Source organism: Schistocerca nitens, chromosome 3 (assembly GCF_023898315.1).
Source record: "Schistocerca nitens isolate TAMUIC-IGC-003100 chromosome 3, iqSchNite1.1, whole genome shotgun sequence".
Lineage (NCBI taxonomy): Eukaryota > Metazoa > Arthropoda > Insecta > Orthoptera > Acrididae > Schistocerca > Schistocerca nitens.
In genome coordinates, this window is record NC_064616.1 from 287,335,664 (window position 1) to 287,353,766 (window position 18,103).

The 18,103-nt window shown below is 38.4% G+C and overlaps 1 protein-coding gene across 1 annotated transcript in view; it reads right to left on the reverse strand.

Annotated features, from left to right (window-relative positions):
• Positions 1-18,103, reverse strand: part of LOC126249183 (inactive phospholipase C-like protein 2) — a 703,636-nt gene that overhangs the window by 23,068 nt on the left and 662,465 nt on the right. The window lies entirely within an intron of this gene.

The following is an 18,103-nucleotide window of genomic DNA, read 5'->3' on the forward strand; positions in this document are numbered from 1 at the left end:
TAATCCACTCATTTTGATTACTTTTGTGCAGAATTGTTTTTTCTTTTTTTGGTCAGCACTAATAGGTTATACAAACTTATGACTGTTTCTTTCAGTTTTGATATTTCTGAAAGTATCACTTCACACAAATGTGAACATATTATATGCTCTGATAGAGAAAATAAGGAGACTGCTACTTATGCACAAAAATAAGAGTGGTAAAAGTGAGAAAGCCAGGCTGCACTATATAACCCTTAAGAAGTTGGACCAATATGGAAAAAAAAAAAAACAGCTAAATCTAAAGTAAATGATGATGTCACAGGATCAAAAAACTGTTGTCAAATAATTTGGAATATTGTAAAAAGTGAGGTCAATATGGGCAAAGGGCAAACCTCCTTCCTAATAGACTGCAATACTCTTAACAAATACTCTATAGACTGAGCCAGCTCCCATTCTTCATTTAACACATATAATTCTATTACTCGTTCAGCAGCTGTGTCTCTGCTTAAATAAGCAACCAAAATAAGCAACCAAAATAAGCAACCAAAATAAGCAACCAAAATAAGCAACCAAAATAAGCAACCAAAATAAGCAACCAAAATAAGCAACCAAAATAAGCAACCAAAATAAGCAACCAAAATAAGCAACCAAAATAAGCAACCAAAATAAGCAACCAAAATAAGCAACCAAAATAAGCAACCAAAATAAGCAACCAAAATAAGCAACCAAAATAAGCAACCAAAATAAGCAACCAAAATAAGCAACCAAAATAAGCAACCAAAATAAGCAACCAAAATAAGCAACCAAAATATGACTTAAAAACACATAAACAAAGGATTGCTATGGGGATAGTAACAGTATTACTAAATATGTAGCCTCAGCAATTATGAAGCCACTAACATATCTGGCAAATCATATTCTCGATGGTGTGTTCCCAAATGTCTGAAAATGACAATTACACTCCCAGTCTATAAGAAAGATGAAAGAAAAATGCCAAACAACTGTAGACCCATATCAACAGTTCCCATTATATAAAGTCATAGAAAACAGTATAAAAATGCAAATTTATAATTATTTTGAAAGTAATAAATTAGTGAGTAATAGCCAGTTTGGCTTTTGATCTCAGCTACCAACAAAAAATGCAGTCGAGTGTCTCCTCAGTAACATACATGATGGATTTGAGAACAAGAAACTCACTTGTGCAACAGTGTTAGACATAACTAAAGACTCTGAATCTGTCACAATTGACATAATGATATAACATCTGGAACATTATGGTGTTGTAGATAAGCCATTAAAACTATTTCAGTCATACCTGAGCGGCAGGATACAATTAGTAAAGCAAACAACAAAATGTCAACAACAATGAAAACAAAGAGAGGAATCCCATGGATCACTGCTTGGTCCTTTCCTGTTCATTGTGTATACCAACGACTTCCCACATTACATTCCATGTGACAATTTATTGTATGTCAATGCCATGACACTAATTACATATGAAGAAAATCTGCCAGATGTCTCAGAATACAACAAAGTAGTAACTGAAATGAGCAGTGACTAGTGCAGGGCCAGTCTTTTATCTACAAATAAAATAAAAACTGAAGAAATTTACTTTGCCATGAAGACATTTAAACAAGATACAAAAAGCATTAAATTATTCAGATTGGATTTAGATCAAAAACTCACATAGGTAAGTATACAAAGTATCTATGTGACAAACTAGCTCATACACTCTTCCTACTGCAGAAGCTGGGACACACTGTTAGTAAAAATTTACTAATTTAAGCATACTTTTCTTTATTTCAGTCTCAACTGCAATATGAAGTACTACTTTGGGGTAACTCAGTGAGTTCAAGTACCATTTTCAACTAGCAGGCCGGCCGACGTGGCCGAGCGGTTCTAGGTGCTACAGTCTGGAACCGCGCGACCACTACGGTCGCAGGTTCGAATCCTGCCTTGGGCATGGATGTGTGTGCTGTCCTTAGGTTACTTAGGTTTAAGTAGTTATAAGTTCTAGGGGACTGATGACCTTAGAAGTTAAGTCTCATAGTGCTCAGAGCCATTTGAACCATTTTTTTCAACTAGCAGAAAAAGGCAGTTAAGATGCATATATGAGATCTAGCACCAAGACGAAGCTGCAAAAAACACTCTAAAGAAATCAAAATAATGACGCTGCCTAGTATGTATAACTACAACTGTTTAACATATGCTAAAAAAAACATGAGCAGTTTTAACTTAAGATCCTAAGTCCACATCCACAATACCTGAAACAATAGTAACCTAGATCTTCCATACTCAAGACTGACATTAACACAAAAGAATCATAAGTATGTTCAAAACTCTACAAAAAACTCCTAAAGCCAGTGAGAGATTTACCAATGAATATTTTTAAGCATATCTTAGAAGTTTAGTCAAGTGCATGCCATACTACTCAATTGATGAATTTCTAAACGGTGACAGACAAGATATGCAGTAAGCACCCAGTAACTACATTATGAAGTATGCCTATATGTATGTGACAATGTATAAGCATTTACATTTTTTCAACAACATCACTTCAGTTAATACATAACTATACACGATACTGTCATATAATATGTGATTAACATAATGTATTATTTTTATTATTATTATTATTTTTATTATTTTTATTATTATTATTATTATTATTATTATTATTATTATTATTATTACTGTTATTATTATATTAACACTGTATAGTACCACTGAGTTGATGATTATTGTATTATCACAATTATTGTAGCATATTTATCTATTTGTCCTGCACATGCACTATTCAACGCAATGGCTGAAAGACGAAGATCCTTTTCTAGTCTAAAACTTATGATGATAAAATGGTAGCTTGAAGAGCACATTTTTCCTGTATACAAACTAAGATTTATTATATTCTTTCAGTTCTACAGATGAATGAATAACAGAAATAAAATACAAAGACAGTGAAATACAACACATTTCTAGTCTTTGCAGCAGTGAGCTAGTATGTTCTACCACAAGGCTCTGTTCTGGGATGTGTCCTATTTCTGCTCTATGTATGTGACTTGGCTGATAAAATACATGGTGGAACCACAGTAATCTTTGCAGATAACTGTAATATTCTAATTATATCACACAGTGAGGGAAAGTCTGCAGGAAACATCAGTTATGCACAGCTTAGTACATTGGTTCAGGACCACACCATAAATTCTGAAAAAACTGTGGCAGTTAACTTTCATGCAAAACCTCCATCCTGCAAACCCTGTTTTTATCATTAAGGAAAAAATGTCTCAAAAGTCACTAATTTTGAGGCATACCCATTCAGAAGGATCTGAAGTGGGAGATGCATCTTACCTATCTAAATAAATAACTGAATACACAAATGTATGCAGCTAGGATTCACACTCAAAATACAAGCTGCTCATCAATGTACCATTGTAATATATAGTCACTACTGATGCATGGAATAATTTTTTGTGGGAATTCCTCAATTAAACACACACATACATTATCAGGTTGATAATGGAAGCTAAATGCAGAGATTCCTGGAGACTCATTTCTAAAAGCCTGCAAAGACTGTCTCTTCCTTGTTTGTGTATTTATGAAATACTAATTTTTACAAAAGGGACCATCTTAAAAAAGAAAACTTATTCAAACATGACTATGATAAACATGTATATGAAACAAAGCAGAAGCTGAACTTTCGCATAAGCACAGTTAAGTACAAACTTATGCAAAAGAGGAGTGTATCATACTGGAGTTATGTTATATGAGGGCTGTTCGGAAAGTAAGGTCCGATTGGTTGCAAAATGGAAACCACTGTGAAAATCAAAAATACTTTATTTGCAGCAGTTATCTACACCTTCCAGTTAATTCTCTACATAGTCGCTGCTCTGACTTAGACATCTGTTGTAGCATTGTACCAACTTTCAAATACCCTTGTCACAGAAGGCAGCCCCCAGTGCTTTCCACTAAATCTCTATAATAGTCTATAGCTTGTTGTCTGTGCCAAAATGTTGTCTTCATAGCCAGCAGTTCCTGTGAGCAGATGATACTCAGAGGGAGCCAATTGGGCACTTTATTGTGGGAGATCAAACATTCCCATTGAAAATGATTCTGGAGCTTCTTCAAAATTTGGTTTGAAATAATTTTAAAAATGCTATTGATGCAATTTCCACTCACAAATAAAAGATTTCAATTAGATCTGGCAGACAAATTCAATGGCAAGATTCTCTGGTATTACAGCAGTCCAAAATACCCGAGGATAGGTCACTATTCTGAGAAAACTACCTTCACAAATAATTGTAGCAAAATCAAAATCAGGAACAATATACCACATTCCAGAAATTATCATATACCTTCTTGTGAAAATGAAAGTTGCTACTCACCATATAGTGGAGATGCTGAGTGGCAGATAGGCACAAGAAAAAGATTCTCACAATTAACGCTTTCACCCATTAAGGCCTTCATCGACAATAGACAACAGAGGGACATGGTAGTGTTTGAACACAACCTTTCCCAATGCTCGATATATTCCAAACCAACAACAACCTTCCTAGTCGCCATGACCCACTATATCCTCACCCACAATTACTTCTCCTTTGGAGGCATTACCTACAAACAAATCTGGGGTAAGGCTAGATGTAGACCTAGACCTAGATGCAAGACCTGTCCCATACATCCTCCCACCACCACTTACTCCAGTCTGGTTACTAAAATCACCTATCCCATCAAAGGCAGGGTTACCTGTGAAACCAGTCATGTGATCTAAAAGCTAAGCTGCAACCACTATGCTGCATTCTATGTAGGCATGAAAACCAACAGGCTGTCTGTCCACATTAGTGGTCACTGACAAACTGTGGCCAAGAAACAAGTGGACCACCCTGTTGCTGAACACGCTGCCAAACATGATACCATTCATTTCAATAAATGCTTCACATCCTGTGCTATATGGATCCTTCCCACCAACACCAGCTTTTCTCAATTGCACAGATGGGAACTTTCCCTGCAGTACATCCTATGTTCCCTTAACCCTCCTGGCCTCACTGTCCTCACCCATCCAGCCCCTTCCCTGTTCCCATTCCAGCACTACAAAGGTGTCATTCCACCATCATACCCAGTCTTTTTACAGCAGCACTTCACTGTCCATCACCCCCATCATACTATCCCTCCCTCTCCTCGCCCCAGCCTCCTCCTTACCCTCATCCAGTTGCCACTCCCATCATGCACTGGTGCTGCTGCTCATAGTGTGGTTATAGTTGCCTGAGACAAGCAGTGTGTGTGTGTGTGTGTGTGTGTGTGTGTGTGTGTGTGTGTGTGTGTGTGTGTGTGTGTGTGTGTGTGTGTTGTTGACGAAGGCTTTAATGGCTGAAAGCTTTAATTGTGAGAGTAGCAACTTTCATTTTCATAATATTGTTACATTCCATCATAGGTCTCCATAGGGAGAAGCAATAGGGGTGTAGAACAAATCAAAATATATATTTACCATAGAAATACAGCTTTGATGAACTATTTGTAGTATCTTTAAAGATGGGCAGCACCATAGGTGACTGTGACGAGCGAGGTGGGTGGGTGGGTGGGGGGGGGGGGGGGGGGGAGGAGGAGGAGGAGGAGGAGGAGGAGGAGGAGGAGGAGGAGGAGGAGGAGGAGGAGGAGGAGGGAGCAGGCAAGAAACAGAAAAAATGCAACTTTTTGTGCTAGAAGAGAGTGAGAGAGACAGAAAAAATGTGTGCTGTCTCAAGGAGGAAAAATGTGATCTCCAGGATTGGGAACTTCTAGAAGTCTATGGGTGCAACACAGTGCCACTTGCAATCATAAAGCTACAAGTTCTGCATTCCAGTTGGTATGTTGTACAAGAATATGACAGACTGGAGGGATGAATATGACCTTGGTGCAGTAATAGGTTGCTAAAAGTTGATTCTACTGGCCAACTTGAGGATGGTTTTGACAGGTTTCTAACAATCTATTTGTGTATTGGCCCTGGGCTACACTTTTTCTAACCAGCTCAAATATATGTAGCTTCCAAAGCACATTTTGTTCAACATCAGTTATGCCAGATAACACTAAAAATTGGAATCATAAAAGTAATGCAATAAATCCCTTAACAGGTGAAATCCCATAAGCAAACAAAGTCCTATAGATGGCATCAGAGTTGGTTCAAATGGCTCTGAGCACTATGGGACTTAACATCTATGGTCATCAGTCCCCTAGAACTTAGAACTACTTAAACCTAACCAACCTAAGGACATCACACAATACCCAGTCAACACATCAGAGTTGAATAAGCCATTTTTAAAGCTTATTTACTGTTTCTCCACTTAAGGGGGTCTATGTTATTTTTCTTCACACACAGCAAGGATTTCTGTCATTCTGACCTTTTTTTCCTTGTTTCATATTTTTAATTTTCAGCTGTAATATGGCTGTAACATTGGGTAGTTTCATATTTAAAATATTTTGTATTATTCTATGGAAGTGTACACAGGAGGATTTTAATGAAAAGAGCACGTATTTCAGCTTTGCAACACAATGAAAGAGCAATCACAAAAATATGGAAGTTTATAGTACACATGAGGGAGAATAAAAGAGGCTAATTTTAATAAATTCAAAGTGAATGCATGGGCATGGATCCTGCAGTGTCCTAATGAGATCTGTGTGAGGAAAAATTATCAGCAAACTGTATAAAGTGATGACTATGTAATGGTGACATCAGAGGACACCATATAAAAAAAATTATTATCTGAAAGGAAATGAATGACCATCCTACATATAGAACATACCACAACATTGCTGCCATCACTGAAATTAACTGAAATGAAATGTGTGTACAAAAGCAGCATGTAGAAGAACTATATACACATCAAAGTTCTGTAGATGATCAGTAAATCATCAAATGTAATCTGTATCTTGATTGTGACAAATTTTGCAGCTTTTTCTCAAATTCTAGGACAAAATATAACATCATATATTTTCTTGGTGAACTGAATTGCTACACCTCTCACTGAAACTAGTGCAGAAACAAATACATGTGCACTGAGGACAGGTTGTGCTTTGTTAAGACCTATCTCGAGCTGAATACCATAAATGATCCAACATACACAATATTGTTCTTAATGCCATGCTACAGCAAAATTTTGCAGTGTTGACTAAGATGAGCAGTTAATCAGTAGTCACAGTTCATGGAAAAGGCCAAAGTTATATGTTTCCTCCAGTAATTTCAGTATCAGACAACAGCTGATCATATGTTTTTGAAATTTCATAATTCAATAGATGATGAATGACTGCAATTGTCGTTTATTCAGTTTTGAATATATGTCTACATTTAGTAATAACTAATTAATTAAAGTAGGAGAGATAAGTTATGCAAAAAATTATAATCTTATCTAGCTCATATTAATATTAAATCAGCTTAAGTTTAATATGTGTTTTGTTGTGATAAACAGCTGTTTACTTGACATTATTAATGATAATCCACATACTATTCAAATCATCATTATATCTTTCATAAACTCTTCCACAAAACTCTACATCAATCATATAGTTATTTTTTTCCAGTGGGCCTAGCTCATATGCAGAATATTCTCACACTTTTGTTTGTTGTAAATTATCATTCCCTTATATTGTGTAGCCTGGACCCATAATGTCATTCAGTGATAAAACGCACAAACCTACCCAGTTTATGGTATTGTAAGCACAATTTCCTTGAATGATTTCAAATTGATACACAAAAAATTACAGTTTCAAGTATCTATAGGGACTGCAATTGTTGCAGTTTTCTAAATAATGGGGGTCATTGGCTAACTCAGAAGCAGAGCACACATGTTCCTGATTACTTCTAGTGGCACAATGATACATAATATGTTACTTCAGAATCACCAGATAATACCATATTTATAACATATTGAAACTCACTATGGCATGTAGTTTTGCCTGTGTTCTTGTCAGCAGCATTGGATAATGAATGCAAAGCAAATGAAAAACTGCATAATTTATTTTCTAGATACTCAACATGTGAATGGACAAAGGGAGAAAGGAAATGGGAAGCAAGAGGGAGTAGGCACATGGGATATGAATGCAGGAGGGAGACTCAGCACATGCATGGGATAGGCTAGCAGATTTCTGCTAGTGCCTAGCCATTATCAATGCACTGTTTTTTAATTTTGATGCAGGTTAGTTCCCTGTTTGGGCATCAGTCCCAGTTACTAGAATACTACAGTAGTATTCAAGAAACTATGACTGACACCTGAACAACAGGGAACTAACATGCATCAACATTAAGAAATAGTGCATTGATAATGGCTAGGCACTAGCCAAAATCTGGATTTGTGTAATGAAACCGGCAAAAAGGATTTGCTGCACTCTATCATTTATAAATATGGTAGTAGTTCTTTTGCAAGAAGACAGAAAATGGTGTATGACTCCAGATTGATATTCAGTTGTTTCTAGTCACTACCAATACATTCAATACAGGATGCTAGTACACTGGCATTGTAGTAGCCACATTGTTCCTGTGTTAATGTCACCTGTGATTATAATCTTATACAGAGGATATCCACTTTCCAGTATTTGAAACTAATACTATAGTTTTGTTTAGGTGTATGCAGGTGCAATAAGTACAGTGGCATCTGCTAGCCAAAGTTGACTAGGTTGGCTGTGTCAAGAGAGCAGTAGGTATTTACTGGTGCCATTCCACTTCTACAGAAACATTTATCCCCATTATCCACTGTGACAAGAATCTTACAGTGAACAGTTAGTCCTTCAACTACAGAAAACAGAGGGTCACTTTAACAAACAAAACCATGGGATTATAACTAAATTCAGTGTAGTGGAATGAAAACTTTTGTCCTGGAAGACTTGGAATTTGGCACACTCCTTTCCTTCACCTGCATAAATGATTCATCAAAAAAATTCAAGGCCTCTTCACAAATTTTGATGTTTGCTGATTATAAACATACAGAGATAAAAGGCACAAACACACCTACATTAGATGCAGCCAAGAGAAAAGTAGGACAGGGCAACAACCAGTTCTAGAGGAAACATCTTAACTTTGAATGATAAGTTCTCAGACAAAAGACCAGATAGTCCTGGCAAACATGCACAATATTTCACCAAGAGACTGAGTTGTTTATCATCATATGATGACAACTTGGTCTATTATTGAAGTATTGTGCAGTTTGCCATGAGTTCTGTCTATTCCCCTCAGAACTATTCATTCATTGTACATGCTAGAAAGAACTTATTAATTGCAGCTCAAATCTTAATCTAGCAAAAACTAAATATATGCTATTCAAGGAATATAAAAAAAGACCTATTGGTACCAGATGAATAGATAAATCCACACACAGTAAATGAAATACTGTCTCATTCCTAGACATCCAGAAGGATAACAAACTGAGGTTCACAAGCATGTGCACAAGTCAACTAAAAAGCTCAACTTTGTTTGCCTTACACTTATAAATCTTTCTCACTGTGTTCACTTTTAGCTGGTATTCCTAGTGCACTTTGCATACTTTCACTCAGTAGTGTAGTACGGTATAAATTTTTGGGGCTATGCACCTAAGGTGAAAGAAATATTTAACTTACAGAAACTAGATATAAGAATGCCAATGGCTGTGTCATAGTGGCAACACCAGTTCCCATCAGATCACTGAAGTTAAGCAGTCAGGTTTCGGTAGCACTAGGATGGGTGACCATCCAAGTCTGCTGAGCACTGTTGGAAAACAGGGTAACTCAGCTCTTGGGATTCCAACTGATGAACTACTTGACTGACTGATCACAAAAACTGACAATGGCCTGGAGAGCAGTGTGCTGACCACATGCCCCTGTATATCCACATCCAGTGACATCTATTCGCTGAGGAGACAACAGTGGTCTGTTGGTACTGTTGGGCCTTCTGAGGCCTGTTTGAGTGGAGTTAGAGTAATAAGAATATTTTTTAAAGTTGAAGACTGAAAACTTTGCACCAGTCTTCACCAAAAATATGGCAGAAACCTCTTCAAGAAGCTAGAGTTCTTACACTTTTGTGCCAATACAATTACTCCCTAAAAGTATTAATGCTTAACAATAAGAGTGAATTTAGGATGAAAAATGCACCTCATGGCCACATTACTATGAGTAAAAGTAATTTGTATGTAGACTTCACATCTCTGCCTAGAATCCGAAGTAGATTTTTACAGTCTGGTGTAAAAGTCTTGAACAGTTTGCCAGTAGACATGAGAGAGGATATGGATACTCCTAAATATTAAGGCATAAAGTAAAAGAATATTTAAATTAACCATTCCTCCAATAATTTATTAGAATATTTAGACTTAGGTACCAGTATGTATACCACAGTTAGCATTAATGTGCATAGTAAACATATTTTAATGTCTTGATGATGTAGAAAGCAGTGTTTAACCTCCTATGGACAATGAGGCATTAGAGATGGAATACACACTCAGATTCAGGATGGAAATTGGTCATGCCCTTTTTCAGTGAATGAAGTATTTGTCTTAACCAAATAAGAGAAACCATGAAACACTTAAATCTTGATGACTAGGCCAGGAAATGAACCCTTGTCCTCCCAGATGTATATTCAATGTCTTAAGAAGCACTGTGCCACCTTGGTGGTCTGAGCATATAAAATAAGTAAAGTAACATAAATGCTTAGTGTGAAACAGAAGAGGAAAAGAAAAGCTGAGGGGTGTAGGAGAAAGTGCAGTGGATGTTATGAAAGTAGCTGCTTTTCTAGTAATGTACATAATATCCTTATTTTAAAATACATTAAAATAATTAATTGTAATTAACAATGTAAGTAGATTACACTAGCTATAACTGATTGTTAATATATTTCACAAATGCAGTCTACAATGGCTGCTTCTGCATCTTAACTGGATTTGTTGCATGTTCCTGAAGGCTTTCCTCCTTGATGGGACAATAATGCGAGGATGAATGGTTGAAATGAACTTATTGGCCGTCATTAGTGTGATCTTGACATGTGCAAGAAAAAATTCCTAGGAATTCTCTCAGATTTCCTTGAGGTTAAAACACCTATCATAAAATCTAACTACCTACTTGTAATCAACAATATCACCTTATTGTCAAATTACTAGAGCGCTGATAAGATACAAACACACCTCTCACAAGAAACTGTTGAAACCTGACAAATGTATTCTGAGAAAAATTTCAAATGGAATATGTATTCTCCAGATGAAATATGTATCCTCCAAGAAATGTAGAAAAAAGAAGATAAATAATTAGATTAAGTCTAAGGCCAAATTTAAAAAATGTCAGGCACCCTGCAAGATTAAAATTAAATAAATAAAATCTACTGAGACATAGAAAAAAGTCAAACAAAACATCTGAGGAAGACAGGTGCTATTGTATTCACCTCAGGTACATGAACAACTACAGTTTGACCACACCCACATCTACATCTATACTCTGCAAACCAAAATGAAGTGTATGGCAGAGAGCCAGTTATTAGGGCTTTTTCTCATTCCAGTCACAAATGGATTGTGGGAAGGATGATTGTTTAAATGCATCTGTGTGCCGTAATTAATCTAGCCTTGTCCTTATGATCCCTATGGGAGCAATGTGTAGGAGGTGGTTGTAAATCCACTGAGTCATTATTTAAAGCCAGTTCCTGAAACTTACTTTTCTCAGGACAGTTTCCCCTTCAAGAATCTGCCAGTCCAGTTGATTTGACATCTCTGTGACACTCTCCTGCAGGTGAAACAAACCTGTGACCATTCATGCTGCCCTTCTCGGACGTGTTCAATATCCCCTGTTAGTACTATCTGGAATGGGACTTCGCTCTTGAGCAATATTCTAGGATGGGTTACACGAGTGCTTTGTAAGTAGTCTCTTTTGTAGACTGATTGCATTTCCTCAGTATTCTACTATTAAACTAAAGTCTGCTACCTACTTTACCCATGACTGAGCGTATGTGATTGTTCCATTTCATGTCCCTACTAAGTTCTACCCCAGGTATTTGTGAAAGTTTACCAATTCCAGTTGTGAGTCATTGATATTATACTCATGGAGTACTATTTTTTTCATTTTCTAAAGTGCACAATTTTACATTTTTGAGTGTTTAAAGCTAGGTGCCAGTTTTTGCACCACTTTGAAATATTATCAAGGTCTAAGTGAATGTTTGTCCAGCTACATTCAGACTTTGCTCCATTGTAGATTACTGCATCATCTGCAAAATATCTGAGAATACTATTAATATTGTCTGCAAGGTCATTAATATGCAACATGAACAGCAAGGGACTCAAACATGCTTCTCAGGGGCACACCCAAACTTGCTTCTACATCTGTCGATGACACTTCAAGATGCTGCAGCCTTCCTACCAAGAAATCCTCAATCCAGTCACAAATTTCATGTGATACCCCACATGATCATACCTTGGATAATAAGCTTAGATGTAGTACTGAGTTAAATGCTTTCCAGAAACGTAGAATTAATGCATCTTCCTGACCACTTTGATACATGGATTTAACGACTTCATGAAAGGGAAGTGAGAGTTGGGTTTTACATAATCTATGTTTTCAAAATCCATGCTGCTTGGCATGAGAGAGGTTGTTCTGTTTGAGTCGCCTCATTATGTTTGATCTCAGAATGCGTTCTATGGTTCTGCAACAGATGGATGTCAAGGATACTGGACGGTAGTTTTGTGGATCACTTCTGCCACCCTTCTTGCAGGCAGGTGTGACCTTTTGATGCAATTCTTCAGACTTTCCCAGCTACCTGTTGACATCTTGAGGTGTCATGTATTCTGCCCAATATCAGTGTCATTCTTCCACAATATTTCAACAATGTGACTCGTTATCTTCATCAGGTGATACCTCAGACTGCTCGTTGAGTGGAACAGGACCAGTATTTATGCCTACACTCCTCACCTCTCCATGGTGGGCTTCTGGTGACCTTTCTGTGGTCTGCTCCCACTAGCAGCATCGTTAGGCATTCCCTCTTTGGTCCAAAGTGCCTATCTGTGGGTTGTCATTCCATTTTCAGTCCACTGCAGTTCCAGATGTTCTCTCCGTGATCCGCTCCCACTAGAAATGTTCTTCAGCATTCCATCTTTGGTCTGGTGAGCCAGCCCGAGCATTGGTGTTTTGTTTTCGCTCTCATGCAACCCTCTGGGTGCTGGTGTTCTGTTTTGAGTCTGGTGTGGTTCTAAGTGTTCCCTTGCAGTCTGCTCCTGCTAGAACCAGCCTGTGACATTCCATCTTTGGTCTGGTGCACTTTGTGATCTAGCTGAGCAGCTCTTGGCTGGTACACATTTATAGAGCAGAAAGTTGAATATTTATCGTTTCCTGTGTTTTCCTCGTGGTATATTTCTAAAATTCTGTGATGTTTTTCTTTTTAAGAGGTTTAATTTCATGTCTTGTAACTGCAAATTCATTCACTCTGTAGCACAGTATGTACTTTTTTTTTAAAAACAAGCATTGTTTATCATAAGGTCAGATTGCAGTTGTGTACTTGTTTACGTTTTAACACAGTTAACTTAGTGAATCCTACTTACTTGTTCTGTTTTCTTTCCATCAGTTTAATTTGAGTGTGTCCATTCATTATTAAGTTCATATTTTCGAAAAGTAGGATAAGTCTTAAGTTGCTTGATTTGGAATCTTTCACACTAATCATATGTTTACATGCAGTTTTTGTACATTAAAGTTACATATTGTTGTGATTAAAATAATTAATGGACATTGTAATTAAGCAAGTGCTAAGTTCCTGTTGTAAGCAGAAATAAAGAACTTTTTATGTTATATCCTAGATCTGAAGCATTAAACTACAGGTTTAATTTTTGCTGCTCATAAATAACAAAAATTCATCTAGGATCAAGTGTGTTAAGTGATTAGTTATATTTTTAAGTGTGTAATCTTTGTTGCAATGTGTGGTAAGTTTGGATGCTGCCATAGGATACTCAAAGAGTTAGTAAGTAGTATATGTTGGCTATGGGTTGGAATTTCATTGGGCTGACTGTAGTGAGGAGCTGAATGAGGAACTCAGCGAAGCTCTCCCATGAAACTGTAAGCTTTGAAGAAGAAGAAGAAGAAGGAAAAAACAAGAGCATTGCTGAGCAGGAGACAAAGATTTGTGCCCTTCAGGTTGAATTAGATAACACAAAATTTTAACTAGGTAGGTTGAAGAAGAAAATAGATCTTGGGAACTGCATAAAGGTAATAAGCAATGGGTGAAAGGGGAACAGCTCTTCAACTTCATCTACACTTGAGCTAACAGTACTGAATAAATTTGATTTGTCACCTGAAGTAGCAGGGGATAAGCCTCATTCACCTGTAGGTCACAGTAGGGTGCGGTAAACTTCTGGCAAAGAAGCCAATTTAGATCCATACCAAAAGAGAGCACGAAGAAAAGAATCCTGAGGAACAGGATACCAGGTCACAAGTACTCTGAAGCCAAGTACTGCTTAGCTAGGTGGCAGAGGAGAGAATGTATTTGTGCAAAGATTTTGGCAAAGGTTATTATAGTTAGTGGAGCAGGGAACTACCTGGCTAAGAAAAGTAATTACAGGATTAGGGGTGATGTGGATGAACTAGGAGTAGAAACTAGATACAGAAAAGCAATTTTTGTGGAGGTCCTGCAGCGCCATGACCAGCTCTGTGTGAACACCACTGTGAGCCATGTGAATACTCAGTTGAGCAGACTACTCCTGACAAATTAAATTTCATAGGAATGCAATTCCTGTTGCTACAATTGGGAGATGGTGATATACTAGACATGGCCTACACCTGAATAGTAGAGGAAGTGATAGGTTGGGTGAACTTCTAGCAGCTGATATATGGGGAGCTACTTTCATGTATATAGCAAGATCCCTGTGGTTACTGGTGTCAGAGGGGCACTCTTAGATTAGAATCAATTTTCAGTCACCCTGTTTTGAAAGAAGTGAAAATAACAGAAGAGCCCCACAAAATGCTTAAGAATTCACAGAAAAGAAAGGTTAGCTTATTTCATCAAAATATTAGAGGACAGAGTAATAAAGTAGAAGAGCTTCTATACTTTTTGGAACATTTAGAGAGCTCTGCAATGATAGACATCTGTTGCCTGTTGGAGCGCTACATAACCCCTGGTTTAGATAAGTTACATATGAAGGATTACACTATAGCAGCTTACTTGTGCAGAACTAATATGGGAAAAAGAAGAGTTTTTGCGCTTATTAAGACAGAACACAAGTTCAGAAATACTGAGACAAGCAGATTTTGTAGTGATAAGCACACAGAAGTATGTGCTTGTGAAACAATACTGAAACATAGTTCACTTTTAATTCTAACTGTATACAGATCCCACTGGGAAATTTTGCAATGTTTGTGAGGAATCTGGATTCTTTACTGTGCTATCTGTCAGACAGCAGCAAATAAAAATCTGTGATGACTTCAATATACACTCCTGGAAATGGAAAAAAGAACACATTGACACCGGTGTGTCAGACCCACCATACTTGCTCCGGACACTGCGAGAGGGCTGTACAAGCAATGATCACACGCACGGCACAGCGGACACACCAGGAACCGCGGTGTTGGCCGTCGAATGGCGCTAGCTGCGCAGCATTTGTGCACCGCCGCCGTCAGTGTCAGCCAGTTTGCCGTGGCATACGGAGCTCCATCGCAGTCTTTAACACTGGTAGCATGCCGTGACAGCGTGGACGTGAACCGTATGTGCAGTTGACTGACTTTGAGCGAGGGCGTATAGTGGGCATGCGGGAGGCCGGGTGGACGTACCGCCGAATTGCTCAACACGTGGGGCGTGAGGTCTCCACAGTACATCGATGTTGTCGCCAGTGGTCGGCGGAAGGTGCACGTGCCCGTCGACCTGGGACCGGACTGCAGCGACGCACGGATGCACACCAAGACCGTAGGATCCTACGCAGTGCCGTAGGGGACCGCACCGCCACTTCCCAGCAAATTAGGGACACTGTTGCTCCTGGGGTATCGGCGAGGACCATTCGCAACAGTCTCCATGAAGCTGGGCTACGGTCCCGCACACCGTTAGGCCGTCTTCCGCTCACGCCCCAACATCGTGCAGCCCGCCTCCAGTGGTGTCGCGACAGGCGTGAATGGAGGGACGAATGGAGACGTGTCGTCTTCAGCGATGAGAGTCGCTTCTGCCTTGGTGCCAATGATGGTCGTATGCGTGTTTGGCGCCGTGCAGGTGAGCGCCACAATCAGGACTGCATACGACCGAGGCACACAGGGCCAACACCCGGCATCATGGTGTGGGGAGCGATCTCCTACACTGGCCGTACACCACTGGTGATCGTCGAGGGGACACTGAATAGTGCACGGTACATCCAAACCGTCATCGAACCCATCGTTCTACCATTCCTAGACCGGCAAGGGAACTTGCTGTTCCAACAGGACAATGCACGTCCGCATGTATCCCGTGCCACCCAACGTGCTCTAGAAGGTGTAAGTCAACTACCCTGGCCAGCAAGATCTCCGGATCTGTCCCCCATTGAGCATGTTTGGGACTGGATGAAGCGTCGTCTCACGCGGTCTGCACGTCCAGCACGAACGCTGGTCCAACTGAGGCGCCAGGTGGAAATGGCATGGCAAGCCGTTCCACAGGACTACATCCAGCATCTCTACGATCGTCTCCATGGGAGAATAGCAGCCTGCATTGCTGCGAAAGGTGGATATACACTGTACAAGTGCCGACATTGTGCATGCTCTGTTGCCTGTGTCTATGTGCCTGTGGTTCTGTCAGTGTGATCATGTGATGTATCTGACCCCAGGAATGTGTCAATAAAGTTTCCCCTTCCTGGGACAATGAATTCACGGTGTTCTTATTTCAATTTCCAGGAGTGTAGATATTCTGGAGGGTTTCAATATGAAAAATGATCTGGAAACCTTACTTGGATTCTATAATTTGATTTCAGTAATTAACTTTGAAATACTAGTCAATAAAATCTGTAGGATCCTAATTGATGTTTTCTTTGGTGAAGCTCAAAGTAACAAAATAACTGTTTACCCAACAACAAATGCTTTCTCCAATTGTGATACACGGTTAGGATACATAACATAGTGCTTTAGACTCCTCAGTGTATGTAAGTTAGAATAATTAATGACTCCAGCACAAATGTTTTTAAGAATAGTTTGCAGGAGATGACCTGGGATGAAATTTATAGTTAACCAAATGCTAACATAAAATTTTATCTATTCCACAATAAATTAATATTTGAAAATTGCTTTCTGCATAAGCTAATCAAAAAGGACATAAAAAAACAGCCATGTAAAAACCATGGATCACTAGTGGAATTAAAAGTATGTTATGGAAAGAAAAGGGAAATTTGCCAAGAACAAGTACAAATCCTGCAGTAGTCGTACACTACAAAAACGAATCATATGGAATGATGTTCTGGGTAGCTAACTCATATTTAAGAAAGTCTTTATTGCACAAAAACATGCCATAAGAATAATATGTGGTGCTCAACCATGACCATCTTGTTGACATCTGTTTAAAGAGTTGGACATTCTGACTACTGCTTCACAGTATATTTATTCCCTCCTGAAGTTTTTTGTAAATAATCCACTACAGTTGAAAAGGAACCATGATCTACATAATTACAATACCAGAAGGAAAAATGATATTCATTATTAAACATTTAGGTTGTCTTTAACACAAAAAGGGGTGCACAATGCTGCAACCAAAGTTTTTGATTACTTACCAGTAATATTGAATGTCTGACAGACAGTAAAATTTGAAAACAAACGGAGTGTTTGTCCTTGACAACATCATCTATTCTGTAGAAGAATTTCTATCATTGTAATATGTAAAAGTTGGTGGGTAGGACTTATTAACTCATAACAACTGTATACATTTTTTCTTTCTGGAAAAAACTTAGAAAGGTCCAGAATGTAATTATATTTACAAATTAGTGATGTGAATGTAAAATGACTGATTTCACATCATTACAATATATCGGGCAAAATGATCCTTGGAACATGAAATTAACTAACTTTCCCATGTCTACAGCCTCAGTTCTTCTTTTTGTCGAGCTCTGGTGCTGACTTCATTGAGTTTTCAGCAAATCCAGTGCAGGATCCCAGGCTCTACTGAGTTGGTACCCACTGTCATGATTCATGAGGCTCCCTGTCACCTTTACCTCTATATACTATCTTGTAACAATGC